Source organism: Lolium rigidum, chromosome 6, assembly GCF_022539505.1.
Source record: "Lolium rigidum isolate FL_2022 chromosome 6, APGP_CSIRO_Lrig_0.1, whole genome shotgun sequence".
Taxonomy (NCBI): domain Eukaryota; kingdom Viridiplantae; phylum Streptophyta; class Magnoliopsida; order Poales; family Poaceae; genus Lolium; species Lolium rigidum.
Window position 1 is genome coordinate 232,490,253 of NC_061513.1, and position 20,483 is coordinate 232,510,735.

Below are 20,483 nucleotides of genomic sequence, written 5' to 3' on the forward strand. Positions count from 1 at the left end.
CCACAGAAGCTCCTCGAAGAGCTGCTTCCGGGTGTCAGCAGTGCTCTATTCAAAGAAAGGTAGTTGTGAGAAAGAAACAAAGTTTCAACCCGAAACTCGGGGACTGGCAGCGCCGGTGTCATGCTAGGTTTTTAAACTAAGATTTGTGCTAAGAGGAAGGTGTTTAACCCGAAACTCGGGGACTGGCAGTGCCGGTTTCACGCTAAGTTCTAAAGTTAAAGTTTTGCGCCAAGAGCTGCGCTCTCACCACAAAACTCGGGGACTGGGAGAATAGATAAGATCTGGAAAGAAAAGAAACCGGCATCAACAGAAATTATGAAAGAGGTTTAGCAGAACTTACCACCACATTGTTGGTAGCATCGTACCAAGCACTGTCGAACTCTTTCACGGCGCGTTTAACACGCGTGAAGTGTTCTTCAGTGGACCGAGCCCCGGCGGGATCCGGCGCAGGAAGGCGGTCCTTCCCCAGGCCGCGGGTTGAGGCGAGAGATATCCGCCTCGTTCCACTTACGGGCATAGGGGAGGAGGTGCCCCAGGTCCTTGCCCGCGCGCTTCAGTTCAACGATCCGACCTAGGAGGCCGGTGGGCTTGTCCTGTGCAACGAGCGCGGCGGGGCTGACGTGCAGCACCACATCTCCCGAGCCACCAGAGGTGTCGCCCTCCACAGCCTTGCCGCGGGAAGCCCCGGGCTTTAGAAAAGTGGTGATCTTGGGGGTCTTGGACGGCACCGGCTGCTTGGCCGCGGAAGATCCTTGGCTGGGCGGCGGTGTCGGCGTGGCCTCAGGAGGAGGAATAAAGACCGGCGCGGAAGCATCCGGCGCGGTAGGGGAAGAGCTTGGCTTCTTCTTCTTCTTCTTCGGGGAAGAGGGAACCGAGAGGTTCCGCCCGCCCGGCATCAGTTTGGCCGGCGCCGATGTTGCTGGCGCCGGTGTCTTGGGTCTCTGGAGGGGAGGTAGAGTCCTCCTCCGCGCGGTGATCTGGAGGTGTTGGGGCCGCGCGCCCCGAACTTGTAGTGCCCCCCGAAGGGGAGGCAGAGGTGTTGCCGGCACCAGATGGTGCCGGACTTGAGTGAGGAGGAGGAGTTGAAGTCCTCGCGGAGCCGGCGGAGCCGGCGGAGCCGGCCGAGCCAAGCTCAAGTGCAGGGCTGAAAGAAAGGAAAAGGAGAACGAGTTGGAAAAAAGCAACCGGAGAAGAATTCGGTGGAAACAAAGAGAGTATAAAAAGAGATAAAACTTATCCGGAAGACATCGGCATCCGCCTCTGCTTGTAGCGCTTGGTGCTGACCTGCTTCCCGCCGATGACCTCGGTCCGAGGGCGCTTGCCGGAAGAGGCACGGCTGGGGCCGGCATCAGCAGCCGGAGGATCACTCTTCTGGCCTTCGGCCATAAGGTTGTCCAGGAACTCGTCCCCCACCTCGGCTTGCAACGGAGGCACATGCTCATGGACCTGTGGGTTGTTGCTGTCTGAGGGAATGTCTACAGAACGGAAATAGCAAAAAGAGCATAAGAAAACGAACAGAAAGGCTACCTCAAGTATGGTCAAATCATCAGACGAACCAGCTGGTTCCGGCGGAGACTTGCCGAGGCGGGAAGCTGGAGTCCGGCCCATCCTCAGATCCAGCCAATGAATGACAGGATCCGGATCGTACTTGTCCAAGGGCCTCTTCCGGACAGGGCCTCGCCGGTCTGAATCAATCCGGGGGAAGCGGGCCTTGGCCTGAAAGCAAAGGAAAAAAGAAAGGTTAGACACTAGCACAAAAGTTACCGGTAACACGACCCGAGCCGCATATCTTCTTACATCTTTGGACGGAGGATTCCTGGCACTAAGAGGGCAAAGGCCCCATTCCCAGTCGTCCGGCATGTCCGTTTGGCAGATTTGGCCCGCCTTTAGGACCACGTCCTCCTTGCTCAAAGCCAAGCCGGTGATCTTGGTGGGATCGCCGGGGCCGTACATCTCACTAATTTTGTGAGCGCGCTGCTGGAGGGGAAGCACCCGGCGGGTGATGAAGGCACGGATGATATCGTCGGAGCAGATCTTGGTGTCCCTCATCAACCCCTGCATGAAGCGCACCACCCGGTTCGTCTCGGTGTGATCCCTTCCGGGGTTGTACTGCCAGTTGGTCTTGGCGGGTGGCGCCGGGTTGAACGCCGGCAAGTTGATGAGGTCCTCGTCGCCCGCGTTCTTCACATAGAAGAACGTCGTCCGCCACAAGCGGCAAGACTCGAGGCCGTTGAACTTAAAAGGGGCTCCCTTGGCGGGAGCCGATAATACAGGACCCGCATTGAACGGGGGGTTTGGGCTTAGGAATGTCCTTGCCCTGGACCGAATTGATCCGAAGGGAGAAAAAGCGGGCAAACGTCTCGCGAGCGGGACGAATGCCGATGTAGCCCTCCATGAAGGCCACAAAGCAAGAAAGATAAAAAACGGCGTTGCCGGGGAGATGATGAGGTTGGAGGCGATAGAAGTCAAGGAGTTGGCGAAAGAAATCTGAGGCAGGAAGGCCGAAGCCACGCTCAAAGTGAGCAAGGAAAACAACGGCCTCACCCGGTTCGAGCACCGGTTGGATTTCGCCGCGAGGAAGCCGGCAGGTAACTCCTTCCGGGATCCTCCGGGACCGGTAGAGCCAGTCGATCTCATATTGGGTCACGTCGGAACCTCTCCAGGCTCCGCGTGTCTTGTCCTTTCCGGAGGCCCGGCTAGATGTGCCGGCCTCTTGCTTCCGGCTGGATGCCTGGCCCATCCGGGCGAGGTCGTCGGTTAACCCGTCGGAGGCGTTGCTATCTTGGGTGCTAGAGGTGGCAGCAGGAAGAGATCCTTCGCTAGACATGGGAATCTAGGAGATGCCGAAATCTACCGAGAAACAGTTTTCCCCAAACGAACCCTCGCGCGAAGATCTACGAGTAAGAGGAAAAGCAAAACAAAGAGCGAATAAACACTCTACCGTCCCCAAGATCCAAAGTGCAAGAGAAAAAGGGATGAAGGCGCATCGAGCCTAACCTGAGGCGGCGGAGTCGCGAGGGAAGAAGTTTGCTGGAGGAGCGGCGAGCCTGGGGCCGGCGAGGAAGTCCGGCGACGGCGAGGCGAAGAACAGCTTGAGGAAACACAAATGCTGCGGGCGCGGTGAAGTTGCAGCTAAGGATCTCCGCGCGGCAAGGTCCGGCGGAACGAAGGAGTAAGTTCGCCGGGCGGCGAGCTCGAACAAGCGGCGGCGACGGAGAATGGCAAAGGCACGGAGGCGATGAACTCTGCGCGCAGGGAAGTGGAGAATGCGAAGAAAATGAAGGAGGGGCGGCGGTTGCGCTTATAAAGAAGAAGGGAAGTGGGCTGGAAACCGCTGGGCCGCGGCGGTTCGCCTCGCGGCCCACGGCGGTTCGCACAACGGGCCGCCACGTGTCGAAGGGATACACGCGAAAAAACCGAAGGCCACACGGGGGCACACAGAGATCTGGAACGGCTAGTGGGATCCGCTGCGGTGCATTAAATGAGCGCGCGGGAGTCGAAGTGAAATGACAACTGACACTGGCGCGTCAGTCACAGTGCGCATGTCTCTGTCAGGCGCGGGGCCCGAGATATTCTCGACTTCGCCGAGGAAGCGTTTAATGGTTAAGATACCGGAAGATAAGATACCGGGTATGACTTGCAAAGAAAAGATAAGGAGGATCCGGGCAAAGATGCCGGATTCGAGCGTGACGCCGGATGAATCAAACCGGTATCACAGACATAAGAACCTGGCATGGTCTGTTGGATAGGATCCGCCAGACTATACCAGCTTCGGGGACTAATGTTGGGGGGATGACCCCCGGTATGCCAAAGGCATGCCAAACCGGATGCTTTGAGCCATCAGGATACCGGTTAGATATTCATGCCGGAGTCTAAGATAGGCGTTTGGCTGAACAGGCTAAGCCGGTATCCTCATAAGAGGGATACCGGAACCGAATAGAAAAGGTACCGGGCCACCGGAAGGAAGGGCTTGTCGGCAAAAGCTGGTCAAAGATTCTCTCCAGAGCTAGAAGACAAGGATGAGCTAAGCAAAGTAACTTTATACGAAGGGATGACGATAAAGGGAAGGATGACGGTCAAAGAAGCCGGAGGACGTCAGCGCCCCTGATTAAAGAGGACTCCGGTGTCATCTATGATTAAAGTAGCTTTGTAAAGTAGTTTGTCCAGTCAAAGATGCCATTAGGGTTTCTTGTCATGTAAGCCACCCTCTCCCCTATATAAGGAGAGGGGGCAGCCCTTCTTCACGGGCACGTAGCGAGACTATAGAGAGATCAGTGTACTGAGAAACTTGTAACCATGTTGAGATCAATGAAGCTAGTGATCTAGAGCGAGTTCTTCCTTGTGTCTTTCTTCTTCAACCTCTGGCCCTGGCCAAGTTCTTGAGGAAACCATCCGGAAGTTCATCACACCTGATCACAAACCCTCCCCCGAATCCTCATACGTCCATTCGGCCCCAACTTAAGCCATCCTATGGCATCTGCTCGTTCACCACGACGACAAACCACTTTTTCTTCTTCTCCGGAATCGTTCACATCTATCGTCAGAAAATATAAAAGGAACACAATCAATCACATTGCATCAATCATAACAAGCATGCAACATTCAACAATCAACAAGAAATAGCTAACCACCTTACTACGGGCTAACATACAAAGAACTTATAGATACTACAAAGCAACTAAAAGAGAACCCATTTTATTTACCTAGTAAAGGTATGAGAGTATCATAACTTAGCAATTGCCTCTCTCGGTATCACCATGGCACAACTAAGTATCCCCTGGTAGATAACATCATAAAGAGGACAAGTGCATTAGTTGGGCATTACAAACATTCATATTATTTTTTTGAAACATTTTTGGAAAAGCGGGAAATCATTCTCTCTATTTTGTAAAGCTTACACAACACTACACAAGAATAGGAAGTAAATGATATGCCACACCATTTGAAGACTTAAGCCAAACAATAGAACTAAGGTTAAGTTGCAGAGGTTTTGTTTTGCAAGAATAAAACATTGGTTGACCAATTTTTAAATAAAAGAGTGGGCAAAGGTTTAAAAATAAACCAAAGAGTTTTGGTTCAATAATGCATGTCACACATAAACATTACTAACAGCAACAAATATGTATGAACAGAGACTAACAACATTTTTCCTAGATAGCCAGTACTAATACAAAACTAACCCAATTGGAATCACCCAAAAAGGTTAATCCTACTATTTTAGGAATTTCCTTGAATCTGACTGTATAGAAAACAAGATCTGTAAGCCATAAATCGTAGAAAAATCCTAAAAATATGAGGCCACTTGCATTTGAAAGGTAATTAAACAGAGATTCACACACAATTGGATTTGGGTTCAAATTATTTCTGAAACTCTCACAAATGGATTTACAAGTTTACTGCATGTTTTCACCATTTGCTTTAACTATGGAGTTGCAGAACAGATAAAGGTTTGAAACTTGTTTGAGAAGATTAAGAAAACATTCAGTAATCCTACAGAAGTGGAATCACTCAATTAGGTTCAAAATTGGATTTTTGATGAATTAAAAGCTAACAGCCAGGTCTGCAGAACATACAGAACAAGTTTAATTCATCAAAAATCATACACAAATCACAAAAATATGAGGTCTGATGTATCTGAAAGGTATTGAATAGGTGGTTCTTACCCAGTTGGTTTCATTCAAAAATTCGTCTCCAAGCTCTTGGTTTAATTCGACAAAGTCAGATCTGACCAGATCTTGATCTGTGAACCATTTCAGTTTCAGGAGGTCAATCGAAGTGAAACCACCGCCAAAATGAAGGTATTGGAGAGGGCTTTCACCCACAGTCTAATTTGCTCAAAAAGGTTTGGTAAAACGGGAGAAATCTAACAAACAGTGATTCTGCATGTTTTCAGAACTTTATTTACCATGCAAAATCCGTAACGAATTTGAGGATGAGACCAACGCCAAGTTGTAGATCTTTTCAATACCTATCTTCAGAACTTTGAACCACTCGATTTGGATCTGCACACGAGATTTGGCGGATTTTACAAGATCGTACCAGAATCTGAAACAGCAAGATAGCAGAAATTACAGCAAGGCTTTGGACGAACTTTGCTCAAGAACTTCAGATCTGAGGATAGCTCAAACTTCTCCAAGCTTGGACCAACATGCACCTGCATCAAGATCCAATCTTGTGAGAGGAGAAAGGAGAAAGGGAGCTGGATTCATCCAAGGTTAGGGGAGAAGAGAGTGAGAGAGATGCTCTCATGGTGAGGGAAAGCTTGAGGTAGGGGGGAAAGCTTCATGTTGGTGGATTTCCATGGCCATGGCCGGCCATGGAGCCTTGGGGGAGCAGCAGCTCGTGGGGGAGAGGTATGAGAGGGATGGGAGTGAGTGGAGGAAGGAGTGGGAAGTGAGAAATGAGAGCAAAGGGAGGGGTGTGGCCGGCCAAGGTCTTTTTATAGAGGGAGAGGGAGTTGGCTGCCTCTTCCTTGATTGGCCAAGGTGGGTGGCTGGCTTGTGAGGGAAGAATTTGACCCAAGCTGAAATTATTAGTGGTATTGGGAAGAGACAAAGAGTGAGAGGCTTCCCAAGGTGGAGTAAAGTAGAGAGAGAGGAATTGATGGCCAAAGTTGACATGCACAAACATGGCCGGCTCCATTCATATGCCATGCAAAAATGAATCATTAAGATAGAGTTTCCATCATGCATGTTGATCATAGTGAAGCCACATAATTCCTTGCCAAGATAGTGGCTTAGATGTGGTACCCGATAATGTAAAAGAGATAAAGATGGAGGAAGATTGTGATGGTAAAATGCACCAGGATGGTATTTGTTGCATGATCGCTTTGTGGCAAGGAGATGATGGTGATGATGGTAAAGAATAGAGGATTGAGATGGGTATGATGAAATATAAGTTTCTCTGCAAATAAGAGGTCAATTGGGAGGGATTTGAAAGTATCAAATGATCATCCATTTGATCAAGAATTGGAGGATGAGGGGGTACAATGAGGTAGATCAGAGAGGTACACAAGATGTGCAAGAGTAGTCATTTGAAAAAGAACTCATTAGAAAAGTATTTGAAACACCTCAATTGTCTAGGGACAATTGGGAAAGAACTCAAGTGGAATGAAACTTGAAAATGTTGAGAAAAACTAGTTGGAACTTAGGGGTTCAAAAATATTCTACTTACTATCTCAAGTAAAGTAGAGTTTTTCTCAAACTTAAAATAAACAAGAAATGGTATAGATACCATATCAAGCCTTTTTGTGAAAAGGAAAGCAAAATAGAAAGAAAAGTTTTAGAAACCAGTACTTGGTAGAAATGGAATGAGAAACAAAACCCATTTCAGTTCTTGTTTTCTTTGTAGAAATATCTTGAAAAGATTTAATAAAACTAGAAGTAGTTTTGTGATCAAAACTTGAGAAGGAAAAACAATAGGGGTTTGAGAAAGAGAACTAATTTAGGGGGAGGTGTTCTCAAGGGTAGATAGTGGCTACAAAATGTACCCATCATTCCACTCTTGGTTTTGTGAAGATAAACTTGGATGAAAACAAAAACAAGAGGTAAAAGAGGAAGAAGTGATCCGGTGCTGAAACATGAGATAGGATACCAGATCAAGTTGAATATATGAGTTGCAAGGATTGACTAAGAAATGTAGGACGTGGAGGTTGAAGAGGGTGTTGCATAGATGAGATCCATGTATTTAGGCTACCAATAACAGTGGTGGTTGCATAGAGATTAACTGCCAAAGTCTGGACATTTTAAGCCTGTCAACACAGATGGTTGACATGTCCTCAAAACCAACAAGGATGAGTGGGTACAAGAGAAGGATGTGATGAGGGGTAGATGATCCCAAGTTTTGAATTAAGGATGATTGAGCTATCTTGTACTACCAAGAGAAAATCAAGATGGCACACTCATGTTGCCATCAGAAGGAGAGTTTGATGTAGTAAAAAGGAAAACAATTTTTCCTAAGTCACACATGTGTTTTATTAGGTGAGTTGTTTGGCTGACCACTAGAGGTGTTGTTCTTTGAAGTAGCTCAGGACATAACTCAACAAGCAAAACAAGAAAACACATCTACCAACACACCAAGGCAATGCATCAAAACAAACAGATCAAGGCAATTCATCTATCTAGTCTTAAGAAAAAGTTTTTGTTCCCCCTGATTTTTGAAATAAGGGCAACTAAACAAGGTTACAAAAGTTGGGGTGTTACAGTTAGGCATTGGATGATCCTTTTGAGAGCCATCGGCTCTTTCTTGTAAAGTCGTTCCATTGAATCAATAAGAACTGTTCTTCCAATTTGACTCTCCATTTACTCAATTTCAAGTCTTCCATTTGCCGCACCAAGAACCGATAGCAACGTATCGGACTTTTCCCCTCAAACGCCCATGAGGCCAGACTCAAATACCAATTTAGACAGTCATCCAAGCACCCCTCAAAATCAGACTGTAATTTAATGTCTGGCCATAATACTTTGCAACTCTAAAGTCGATGGCTGCTCATCGGCTGTTTTGAAAATCCAGTCCCCTTCAGGTTGGATAGTTTTGCCGATGATTTCCCTTCATAACCTTGCTCTATCTCCTTGCAGCAACAGGACGGTCCTGACCCTGTAGATGATGACGGCTCCCCTTTCAGATTCCTCCCGGTAGCTCCGGTGGTCCCCTTCTGCAAAAACTCACCACCTTTGAAGAAGGTTGTGATGCAGAGCCAGCCGATGACACCCAAATCGGCTTCAAAAAGCAGAGTGTCTACTAGGTCAGCTGCCCCCCGAGCCTCAGTCAAGGCGAGAACAGCGGTGAGGAAAGTAGCTGCCAGGAAGACTTCTAAAGCGCCAAAGCCCTACTCCAGCTGAAGAAGGCTCGCACGTAAGTTTCGCCCATGCTTTGGCTGATTTCATTCATCCTTCTAGGCTTCGCAAGCATACTTGTATTTCTTCTACAAACCTCCCCTGAAGAAACTCTAGTGAGGACACACAGTCCGGTCGAAGGGACTCGAGCTCGGGCAATTCTGAGAAAACCACCCCGCAGAGCCAGCCAGACTTGCCACTGTCGGCTTCCAAGAAAAGGTCAGCCCCTGAACCTGCCGTTTCCCAAACTCCCATCAAAGCGGGGCAGGGCAGCCTACGCACAAAGAGCCGATGCATCAAGAGAGCTCGCAAGGAACCGCAAGCTTCTCCATCAAACCAGGAGATATCAAACGTAACTCCATCCTCTCCTCGGCTCATTGAAGCTAAGGAAGCTCTCATCGTTCACTCCCTCGAAGAAGCAGAAGACCTCAAAGTTGAACTGAAGACCGACTTGGCCGAAATCCGCGCCTTGAACACGCAGCTGGTAGCAGGCAAAAATGAAGATGATGAGGCCGAGATCGCGGAGGTGGATCGTGTTTGTGCTGATGTCCTCCATGCCCTCGAAATGTTCCTTCAGTAGAGTCTCCCTGTGTAATTTGTACTAGAGTCGATGGCTGTGCATCGGCTGTACTTGTATACTGTTGTCTTCGCATCTTTTCTCAAGTCGATGTCTGTGCATTGGCTGTGATTTCGCATTTTTTTTACTGGCCGATTTTTCTATCGGCCCCCAATATTTCACTGCACATGTATCGCACATGTTCATCTGATTAGGTGCCCCCCGAGCCGAATCTGTTAGGTAACTGCAGATATCGGCTCTATAGTTAGCCAAAGCACTGTATTTGAACATCGGCTCTGTCAGGACCAATGTTGACCTCTTCCAGCTCATCAGCCGACGTAAACCCGTATCCCCGCTTTCCGCCGCCAGTTAGATCGACGTTGAACACGGGCATAACGTATGGTGAGGATAATTTTGGCCGATTGCTGGAATCGGCCTCCATGTTGATTGAACTGCTCAATGAAGGTTTACATCTTGGTCTTGCTTCAGTATAACTACGTGACATGCTTGAGACGAGATTATCCCTTTTATTTTTTGGGGCCGATCACAAGGATCGGCCTTGCCAACGTACGTCCATAGATTTTGCTCTTGTTACACGGTCAGGCCGGTGGATAAGACCAGCCTCACCCCGTCCTTCGTCACATCGATTCGCTCGCAGTCGTCCAAAGTGATGCCCGTGAGTGGCTCTTGGCCCGTCGTCTCCCAAACGTTCATGCCAGCCGTTGAAATCTCGGCTGAGTCATCTGCTTGGACGACCTCTACTTCATCTCCATCCCACTGTATTAAACATTGGTGCATCGTGGATGGAATGCAACAGATTGGCGTGGATCCAATCTCTCCCTAGCAGGACAGCATAGGTGCTCTTGCTATCGACAATAAAGAACGTCGTAGGGATGGTTTTTCTTCCTATGGTCAGATCCACGTTCAGAACACCTTGTGCTTCAGATGCTTGGCCGTTGAAATCGCTCAGTGTAACGTTGGTCTTGATCAGATCCGAGCTAGAGCGTCCCAACCGACGTAGCATGGAGTATGGCATGATGTTGACTGCCGCTTCGGTGTCCACCAGCATCTTGTTGACAGGCTGCCCATTGATGTAACCTCGCAAGTACAGGGCCTTCAGGTGTCTGTAGCTTCTTTCTCGTGGCTTCTCAAAGATAACTGGCCGTGGGCCGCAGTCAAGTTGTGCCACAGGTGCTTCGTCTAATCCTGGAGCACTAAACTCCGCCGGAAGGATGAACACCATGTTTGTGCCAACCGATGTCTCATCATCGACTTTCCTTTGTCTGGGGCGCCACTCTTTCTTTTGTGGCCGACCTTCTTCGTCCAGAGTTCGCTGAATTTTTGCGGCCAGATCAGGCCGCGCCTTCCTTAACGTGTGCAGGTATAACCTTTCGGCTTCCTCCAAACCACGTAGTCGCTGAACCCTACGCTTTTGGGAACGGCTGAGTCCATCAGGGCACCACCTTGGCCGGTGGTACTTATCTTCTTCTTCTTCATCACCGTCTTCTAACTCCTCGAGATCTTCCACCCGAGAGGACTCAGCGTACTTGTTCCGAGGCGGGAGAGGCCCTAGACGTTTGAACACGGACACGTCACCTGCACCCTTCTTCTTCGTCTGTCTACATTCTGGGCAGTTGCCGATTGTAGGCAATCGGCTCATTCCTGAATCCCAGCAGTGTCTGAAGAAGGGACAGTCCCAGTGCCTATCCACGTCGTCTTTCTCTCTTGACTTTTCCTTGGCGTGGCGCTCATATCTCTCCTCGTCGCGATCATGTCGACGGTGTCTCCTAGCGTCCCTGCTAGCCAGACGATCTCTTTCGTCACCGTTGTCATATCGTCGGCGTTGATCGTACTGACTCACGTATTTGTTCAGGAGGTGATCAGAGAGAGGTCGCTGATATCTCACATTCTTCACTTCTCCCTCTGTGATGTAGCGCTTGCCATCGTGCCGGGGCCGGTCGCGTGGAACGGCTTCCTCTTTGTCCTTGTTATGAGAGCAGCTGCCCTCGTCTCTGTCCTTACCAGAGTGGTGCCCAGGTCCTACCATGTTGATGCTGAACGAGAAACCTGGCTGGCACCTCCGAGGGTAAGTGCACTCCACCATGTTAACGGCGGGGAAGGGGTGTGTGTCGACTTTCATGGCGTACTGGCTAAAAATTAGACGCCCTTGTTCTATCGCCATTTGGATCTGCTGACGCCACACCCTGCAGTCGTTGGTGTTATGGGTGAACGTGTTATGCCACTTGCAGTATGGCTTTCCGTTCAGCTCCTGTGCCGTGGGGATTTTGTGACCTTCGGATACCTTTAGCTGCTTCTCCTTAAGTAAGAGGTCGAAAATTTGCTCAGCTTTGGTCACATCGAAGTCAAACCCTCTTGGAGGACCTTGTGGCTTGACCCATTTGCAAGACACGGGGCTTGTCCCCCGAGTCCATTCAGCCACTGCTACCTCTTGATCTCCCGCAGAGCCTTCATCTTCATCTGCCTCAACCAGGACCACCGCACGCTTGAATTTATCCTGGTACACCTCTGGGTGGTGCTGTTCATATAATGACAGCTTCTGCACCATATGCGCCAGTGAAGGGTAGTCTGCTTGGGAGGCCACATCCTTGATCGGTGATGCGAGACCCTCCACCGACAACTCGACTGCTTCTTTTTCAGTCACACGAGCCGAATAGCATCGGTTCCTAACGGTCCTGAAGCGCTGGATGTATTCTAATACTGTTTCTCCGCGCTTCTGTCGTACTTGTGCTAGATCGGCAATGCCAGGCTCGGAAGCTTCTGAGTGATGCTGCATGTGGAACTGTTCTTCCAACTGCTTCCAAGTCCGGATTGAGTCTGGTGGCAGCGATGTGTACCACCCGAAAGCCGATCCTGTGAGGGACTGTGTGAAGAACCTCACACGTAGTTCATCTGATGCTGAGATCGTGCCCAGCTGCGCCAAATATCGGCTCACGTGTTCGATTGAACTGGAGCCATCTGACCCACTAAACTTGGAGAATTCAGGAAGCCGATATTTGGGTGGTAGTGGGATCAAATTGTACTCGTTGGGGTACGACTTGGAATAGCCGATTGCCCTCCTTTTCGACACTATGCCGAACTGGTCTCTCAAGATTGTACTGATCTGATCCGCGGTGCTGGCTGCAAGAGTCGAACTCTGAAGATTCGCTGGCGTGGCATACTTAGCCAGCCACGCTTGCTTCTCAAGCTCTGAGCCAACTGCAGGAGTTGAGCTCTGGAGGTTCGTCGGAGTGGCATACTTAGCTAGCCACGTGTGCTTCTCAAGATCTGTTCCAGAAGTTCCTCCTGCTGTTCCCGAAGTCCCTGTTGTTGCAGCCTGGTTCGTGAGTGCCCAGTTACTGCAGTCTGGCACGTATGTGCACGTGTATCCGTGAGGGATCTCCTAGGGTCACCACCGATCTTGTAGACGACGTATGCCGGTGAACTCGGCACTTCTGGTGCTGCCAACGCGAACGGCAGCGGTGGTCGGGACTGGAGTGGTATCTCTCCTTGGTGAGTCCCTAGAGCTGGTCCTGACGGAGAGTGCTGATGCCTCATGATTTCCTGGATCACCCGAAGGGCGACACGCTCCAAAGTGTTCACCAGGCTCTCAGAATGGCGGTGCAGCGAATGAGCTACCATGAAATTAATCTCCTGAGGCAGAGACCTGGTGCGTTCTTCTGAAGGGGCGGACAGGTCCACTCCATCGAGCGCGCCTTCAGGTGAGAACCCTTTCCACCTGATGCCGTGTGAGCGGGTTCTCTGGAAAGAGCCGATGAGGTCGGCTTCGAGGATAGCTTTGACCTCGTCATACTTCTTCTTGAGCTCCTCGGTCGGATCTTCGTACGTGATCGGAGTACCTTCCGCCATCTCAGATGTAGATGGCGATGTAGTTGATGTCGAAGACCGTCCCACCGGGCGTGCCAGAATGTGTTGCGGTCAGAAACCCACCAGCGAGCAGCGACGGGCAACACAGTAGAGCCGGGAGGCTCCCAGGACTGCAGCTGGCCCTGGTCCCTCGAGCGACGGCCCGCAAAGCCTCGGCACGCACGTCCGATGCCGGTGCAAGGGCGTGCCACCTGACCTATACCCGGTCAGGAAGGTGATGGATTTGCTCCGCTTAGTTTCCTGCATGGCATACACGTAAACATTAAATATGAGCCTCGATCGGCTCTCGGGTTGTCCCGTGAATCGGCTCAAGGAGCCGATCCACCCATGATCCGTATGAGGTATACGATCACATGGTGGTCCTGCTTGATCAATATAAAGCTAAAACGACCTACGACGATTTAGGGTTTTCACCACATAATCGGAACATCCTACACGTGATTGAGCCTGGCAGCCACGCACGGTGATAATAAACCGACCCTAGACAAGGCCTAAAAACCAACACGAAGTTGATCCCCGGAACATCTCATCTAGGGTTAGCAAACTACACCCTACGCGCTACTGGATCCTTCAACCTGTTTGCAAGGCCTAACTATGCATATATTAAACTAATCCCTGAAGAACAAGGAGCAATCATAACGGATCGGATCTACTAAATAATGATCAAGCGAGGTGCCGCCCTTACACCTAAGATAGGTGTAAGGACGGCTAGACGTCTAAGGGTTGCATGGACGAAAGCATATTATACGATGAAACAATGCTAACCCTAACACATCTATGATAACTACGTTGCTCGCCATCAACAAGGCTTCAGCACGAGCAACGCATGAACAACGAATAAACGTGTACTGCCTAGATCGCAAGATGCGATCTAGGCAGAATGATGCTTACCCGGACGAAACCCTCGAAACAAGGGGTTGGCGATGCGCCTAGATTGGTTTGTGATGAACGTGATTGTTGTTTTTCTCAATAACCCTAGATACATATTTATAGTCCGTAGACTTTCTAACGTGGGAATAATCCCAACCGTGCACGAGCCAAATTCTACCTAACCGACACGTATCCTACTATATTTATAGATACACGGGCAAACTAGCCCAAACTTTGTATACAAGGCCGATTCATGTATTTCTTCCAGGTATATTCTTCAAGCCCATCTTAATCGCGGCCTACCTCCGATCCGGTCAAATTCTGGTGATAACAAAGTGTCACCCATAATAAAACTTAAATACGTGTGTAAACAAAAGAGAAGAGGGATGATCTACCTTGCTGGTAGAGATAACGTCCTTCATGGGAGCCGCTCTTGGAAGTCCGGTTGGCGAGGTAGTTGGTGTACCCATTACCATTCGTTGACAACAACAAACACCTCTCAAAACAATTTTACTCCTGTTTTACAAATGAAAAGCTCTAGCGCATGTTAATCCCTCGCTTCCCTCTGCGAAGGGTCAATCTTTTACTTTTACATTGAGTCTCCATCCTTTCTTTGAGCACTTTCTTGAGAGCACAACTGTCATTCTTAGTATAATATGCTTGTCTCAAAATATGATTGATTGTGGTATAACTTTGATGCTTTTATCTTTGAAAATCACTATTTCTAGTCTTTCTATGAACTTCAGAGGTGCCTGAGCATTTATGTTTTGCTGATCAAATATGGGCAAGCGAGATACCACTCTATCATACTCTTTTATGAACATTGCAATCCTGCTTATATACATGATTCATGATGCTTATTATTAATTGTTGGTAACTTTCCATGATTGATATAGCTATTAGATGATCTTATTTGCATGCGTCTTATTATGAACTGCCTAAGTGTTAGCCATAGCATGAGAATATTTACATCATATGAACAAATGTGTTCGTGAAAGTTCTTTTATCGCTCAGTTGTCAACTGAATTGCTTGAGGACAAGCAATAAGCTAAGCTTGGGGGGAGTTGATACATCCAAAACGTATCCACTTTCCCGAACATTGCTATTGTTTTGCCTCTAATTTGTGTATTTTGGATGCAACTAACACGGACTAACGCTGTTTTCAGCAGAACTGTTTTGGTGTCTCTTTTTTGTGCAGAAATCCAACTTTCAGGAAAATCCTCGGAATTTATACGAAAGGTCCTATTTTTTCCAGAAGACTCACAGAGCCAGAAGGGCAAGTCAGGTGGAGGCCCGAGGGCCCCACACCCTAGGGCGGCGCGGCCCAGGAGGGGGGCGCGCGGCCCTAGCGTGTGGCCCCCTCGGCCGGCCTCTGACGCCCTCCTTCGGACTACTTATCGGCCTAGACCTAAAAACGCACGGAGAGAAGTCGAAGTCGCCAGAAACCCGCCAGAACGCCGCCACATCGCGAAACTCCGTCTCGGGAGCCAGAAGTCTCCGTTCTGGCACTCCGCCGGGACGGGGAATTGGAGGAGATCATCGCCATCATCACCACCGACGCCTCTCCATCGACCAGCCATGTTTCCCCCATCCATGTGTGAGTAATTCCCCCGCCGTAGGCTGAAGGGGATGGTAGGGATTGGATGAGATTGGTCATGTAATAGTATAAGATTGTTAGGGCATAGTGCCTAGTGTCCGTAATTGGTACTTTGATGATATTGTTGCAACTTGTTATGCTTAATGCTTGTCACTAGGGCCCGAGTGCCATGATCTCAGATCTGAACATGTTATTATTTCATCATGATATTCATTGTTTATGGTCTTACCCGCAAGTTGTATACACATGTCGCTGTCCGGAACCAATGGCCCCGAAGTGACGAAATCGGGACAACCGGAGGGGATGGTAGTGATGTGAGGATCACATGTGTTCACGGAGTGTTAATGCTTTGCTCCGGTACTCTATTAAAAGGAGTACCTTAATATCCAAGAGATTCCCTTGAGGCCCGGCTGCCACCGGCTGGTAGGACAAAAGATGTTGTGCAAGTTTCTCATTGCGAGCACGTACGACTATAATTGGAACACATGCCTATTGATTGCTTTGTACTTAGACACCGTTTTATTATTATCCGCAAATGCCCCGCTTGATCGTTATATGAGTTTCTCTCATCCATGCAACGCCCGTTATCCGTCCCCGTGCCTACAGTATTTTAATCCTGCTCTTTACTATAATCACTACTGCTGTCTCTGTTACTCTGCTGCTGTTATTTCACTACTGCTATTGCTATAAAACTGTTACTACTGATAAACTCTTGCGAGCAAGTCTGTTTCCAGGTGCAACTGAATTGACAACTCCGTTGTTAAGGCTTTCAAGTATTCTTTGTCTCCCCTTGTGTCGAATCAATAAATTGGGTTTTACTACCCGCGAAGACTGCTGCGATCCCCTATACTTGTGGGTCATCACTACCCCTAACCCTAAACTCGGTCTTATGAAGTCTAGCATGAAGAGAAGTCGTTTTGGGTTTCAAACGTTTAACCCAAAAGCCCCTTTTTCAAATACTTCAAACTTATTCAAATTTTGTTCAAATTTGAAAGACATACAAGTTATAGCACACATAGTGCCTACATTTTCACACATACTGCACTCGATAGATGCTAACCCTATAGTTTGAGGCCATTTTGATGAGGTAGAAAAAATTCTTGGATTAGAATCGTGTTGTTCGAACCCCGTAGTTGGATTTATTTGAACCTTGATCTGTAGTACTGGGCAAAACCCTAGTTTAACCTATTTAATTATAGATTCGTATATCGATTTATCTACCTTTTTATTATTACTATGCAGCACATGTGTGTTTGCCCGTCTAGCTAGTGAAACTCGGAGGAAGAGGGATCACTCGGAAGGATAGAGGAAGGGAGAGCATTATGGTGTCTCCCCCTTTTCGGGTGACGACGTTGACTATTGTGCAGGGTTTGTCAGTGAGCAGGAGGAGTTGCGAGCGAGCGAGCGAGCGAGTCGAGCGAGGCCGAGAATGAGATAGATTTGTTTTTTTTGTGTGAGAGGGACAACCGAAGGATCCTGAAGGACCCAGAGACTTCCAATACGCATCCTGATGCGTCTTCTCTTGACAAAGAAGATGGCTGGGAGTTTGCGTACCTATTATTGCACGTGAGTTGTGCTCACTAAAGTGTGGGACCTCACGCGTGGGCACCACACGTAAGTGACAGACCTGTTGGTGTAAAAACTCGGTTGATTATTATAGTGCATTAGAACAAAGTTTCCTATGGATTCAAGGCTAGGAAATCCAAGTTAACTCATTTACATGACATTATTTTTTCCATGAAGCAAAGTTAACACATCTATCAATTGGTACATTTTGGGGTGACTAAGAAGGATCCATGCTTACTTATTCGTTTTCACGTGTTAAACTTGTCTAAATCTTGGTCAAACCTAGGATTTGACCAACAAGATTCAAATGGGTAGAAAAATAAAATAAAAACAGAAAAATGAAAAACCAAATCACATAGTCTTCTTATGTCATATAGTAAGCATTAAAGTTGATCAACAAGGTCTAGACATATTCAAACCATACAAATCATGTATCTAACCCCTAACCCTAAACTCTGTCTTATGAAGTCAAGCGTGAAGAGAAGTGGTTTTGGGTTTCAAACATGGAAATTTCAAAAACCTCCCAAAAGCTTCATTTTAGAGTGAATAAGAAGGATACATGCTTCCCTTTTCATTTTCATGTTTTAAACTTGTTTAAATCATTATCAAACCTAGGATTTGACCAAGATACAAATGGGTAGGCACAAAATAAAAAATAAACAGAAAAATGAAAACCAAATCACATAGTCTTCTTATGTCATATCGTAAGCATTCACGTTGATAAACAAGGTCTAGATATATCCAAACCATACAAATCATGTATCTACCCCTATCGATCTTATGAAGTCTAGCATGAAGAGAAGTCGTTTTGGGTTTCAAACATGGAAATTTCAAGAACATCCCAAAAGCTTCATTTTAGAGTGACTAAGAAGGATACAAACTTCCTTTTTCATTTTCATGTTTTAAACTTGTTTAAATCTTGGTAAAACCGCCTAGGATTTGACCAAGATTCAAATGGGCATAAAAATTCAGAAAAAAATCAAAAGAATGTAAAACCAATGCACATAGCATTCTTATGTCATATATGTAGTAAGCATTGAAGTTGATAAACAAGGTCTAGACATATTCAAACTAGGCAACTCATGTATATATCTACCCCTAACCCTAAACTCTGTCTTATGAAGTCAATCATGAAGAGAAGTGGTTTTGGGTTTCAAACATGGAAATTTCAAGAACCTCCCAAAAGCTTTATTTTAGAGTGACTAAGAAGGATCCATGCTTACCTTTTGATTTTCATATTTTAAACTTGTTTAAATCTTTGTCAGACCTTGGATTTGACCAAAAGATTCAAATGGGCATAAAATTCAAAAAAAAACAGAAAAATGAAAAACAAAAGCATATAGTCTTCTTATGTCATATAGTAAGCATTCAAGTTGATGAATTAACAAGTTTTGGACATATTCAAACCATACAAATCATGTATCTACCCCCTGATGACCCACACGTATAGGGGGTGTATCACAGTACTTTCGATAAATAAGAGTGTCGAACCCAACGAGGAGCAGAAGGTGTTGACAAGCAGTTTCGATGAAGGATTCACTGTAAATGCTCACAGACAAGTATTCAGGGGGTTTTAGTATAACAGATGAATAAAGTACAAGTAAGTAAAATGCGAGAGAAATAATTGCAGCGAGTGGCCTAATCCTTTTTAGCACAAAGGACAAGCCGATTTGTTTACTTATAATGACCAAACGTTCTTGAGGACACACGGGAATTTAGTCTAGTGCTTTCGCTACATGCAGCTGATTAATCTTCATTGTTTTGATAAGTGTTGTGTGGGTGAACCTATGCTAATGTACCGCCCTTCCTAGGACTAATACATACTTGTGATTATACCCCTTGCAAGCATCCGCAACTACAAGAAAGTAATTAAGATAAATCTAACCACAGCCTTAAACTCTGAGATCCTGCGATCCCTCCTGCATCGATATACCAACGGGGGCTTAGGTTTCTGTCACTCCGGCAACCCCGCAATTGGCAAACGAGTACAATATGCATTCCCCTAGGCCCATAAATGGTGAAGTATCGTGTAGTCGACGTTCACACGACACCACTAGAAGAATGACACCACAGCTTAAATATCATAACATTGAATATTACTCAACCATAATTCACTACTAACATTTAGACTTCACCCATGTCCTCAAGAACTAAGCGAACTACTCACGAGACATCATATGGAACATGATCAGAGGTGATATAATGATGAATAACAATCTGAACATAAACCTTGGTTCAATGGTTTCACTCAATAGCATCAATAACAAGTAGAAATCAACACCGGGAGAGTTTCCCCTATCAAACAATCAAGATCAAACCCAAATTGTTACAGCGGCGACGAGGTGCTGCGGTGGAGATGGCGGTGATGATGATGAAGGTGATGGTGATGGTGATGGAGATGATGTCCAGCTCGATGGCGGTGACGATGGCGTCGATTTCCCCCTCCGGGAGGGAATTTCCGGGCGGATTCCTGCCCGCCGGAGAGCTCTTTTCTCTCTGGTGTTCTCCGCCCCGCAGAGGCAGCTGTGACTCTTCGCGACATACCCTCTGGAGCTTAGGTTTTCGGGACGAAGGGTATCGCGTAGAAAAGGAGGCGAGAGGGGCTGTGGGGCCCCCACACCACAAGGTGGCGCGGCCAGGCCATGGGCCGCGCCGGCCTGTGGTCTGGCCCCACCTTGGGTCTTCTCGGCTCCCCCTTCTGGCTTTCTCCGTCATTTGAAAAAATAGGATTTTTGGTGTAATTTCCTTCCACAGTCGATCTTCCAAAATATTGCATCCTGATGGTGCTTTTTCCAGCAGAATCCTGCCTCCGGTGCGCGATCTCCAAATAATCATGAAACATGAAAAATAGATGAAATAACATAAGTATTGTGTCCCAATATGAAATATATCAATGAATAACAGCAAATTATGATATAAAATAGTGATGCAAATTGGACGTATCAACTCCCCCACAGCTTAGACTTCGCTTGTCCCCAAGCGAAACTGAACTCGGTAAACAGGACCACATGTTTATGGAGTGAAGAGTCGATAAATAAAATACGGACAAGAAGCATCATATTCATTCACACAAGACATTATAGTAAACAACTTCCTCATATAACTCAACTTGAAACAAGTATAAGGTAATCACAAATAAAGGTGCATAAGGAATCATAATTGGTGATGGCAAACT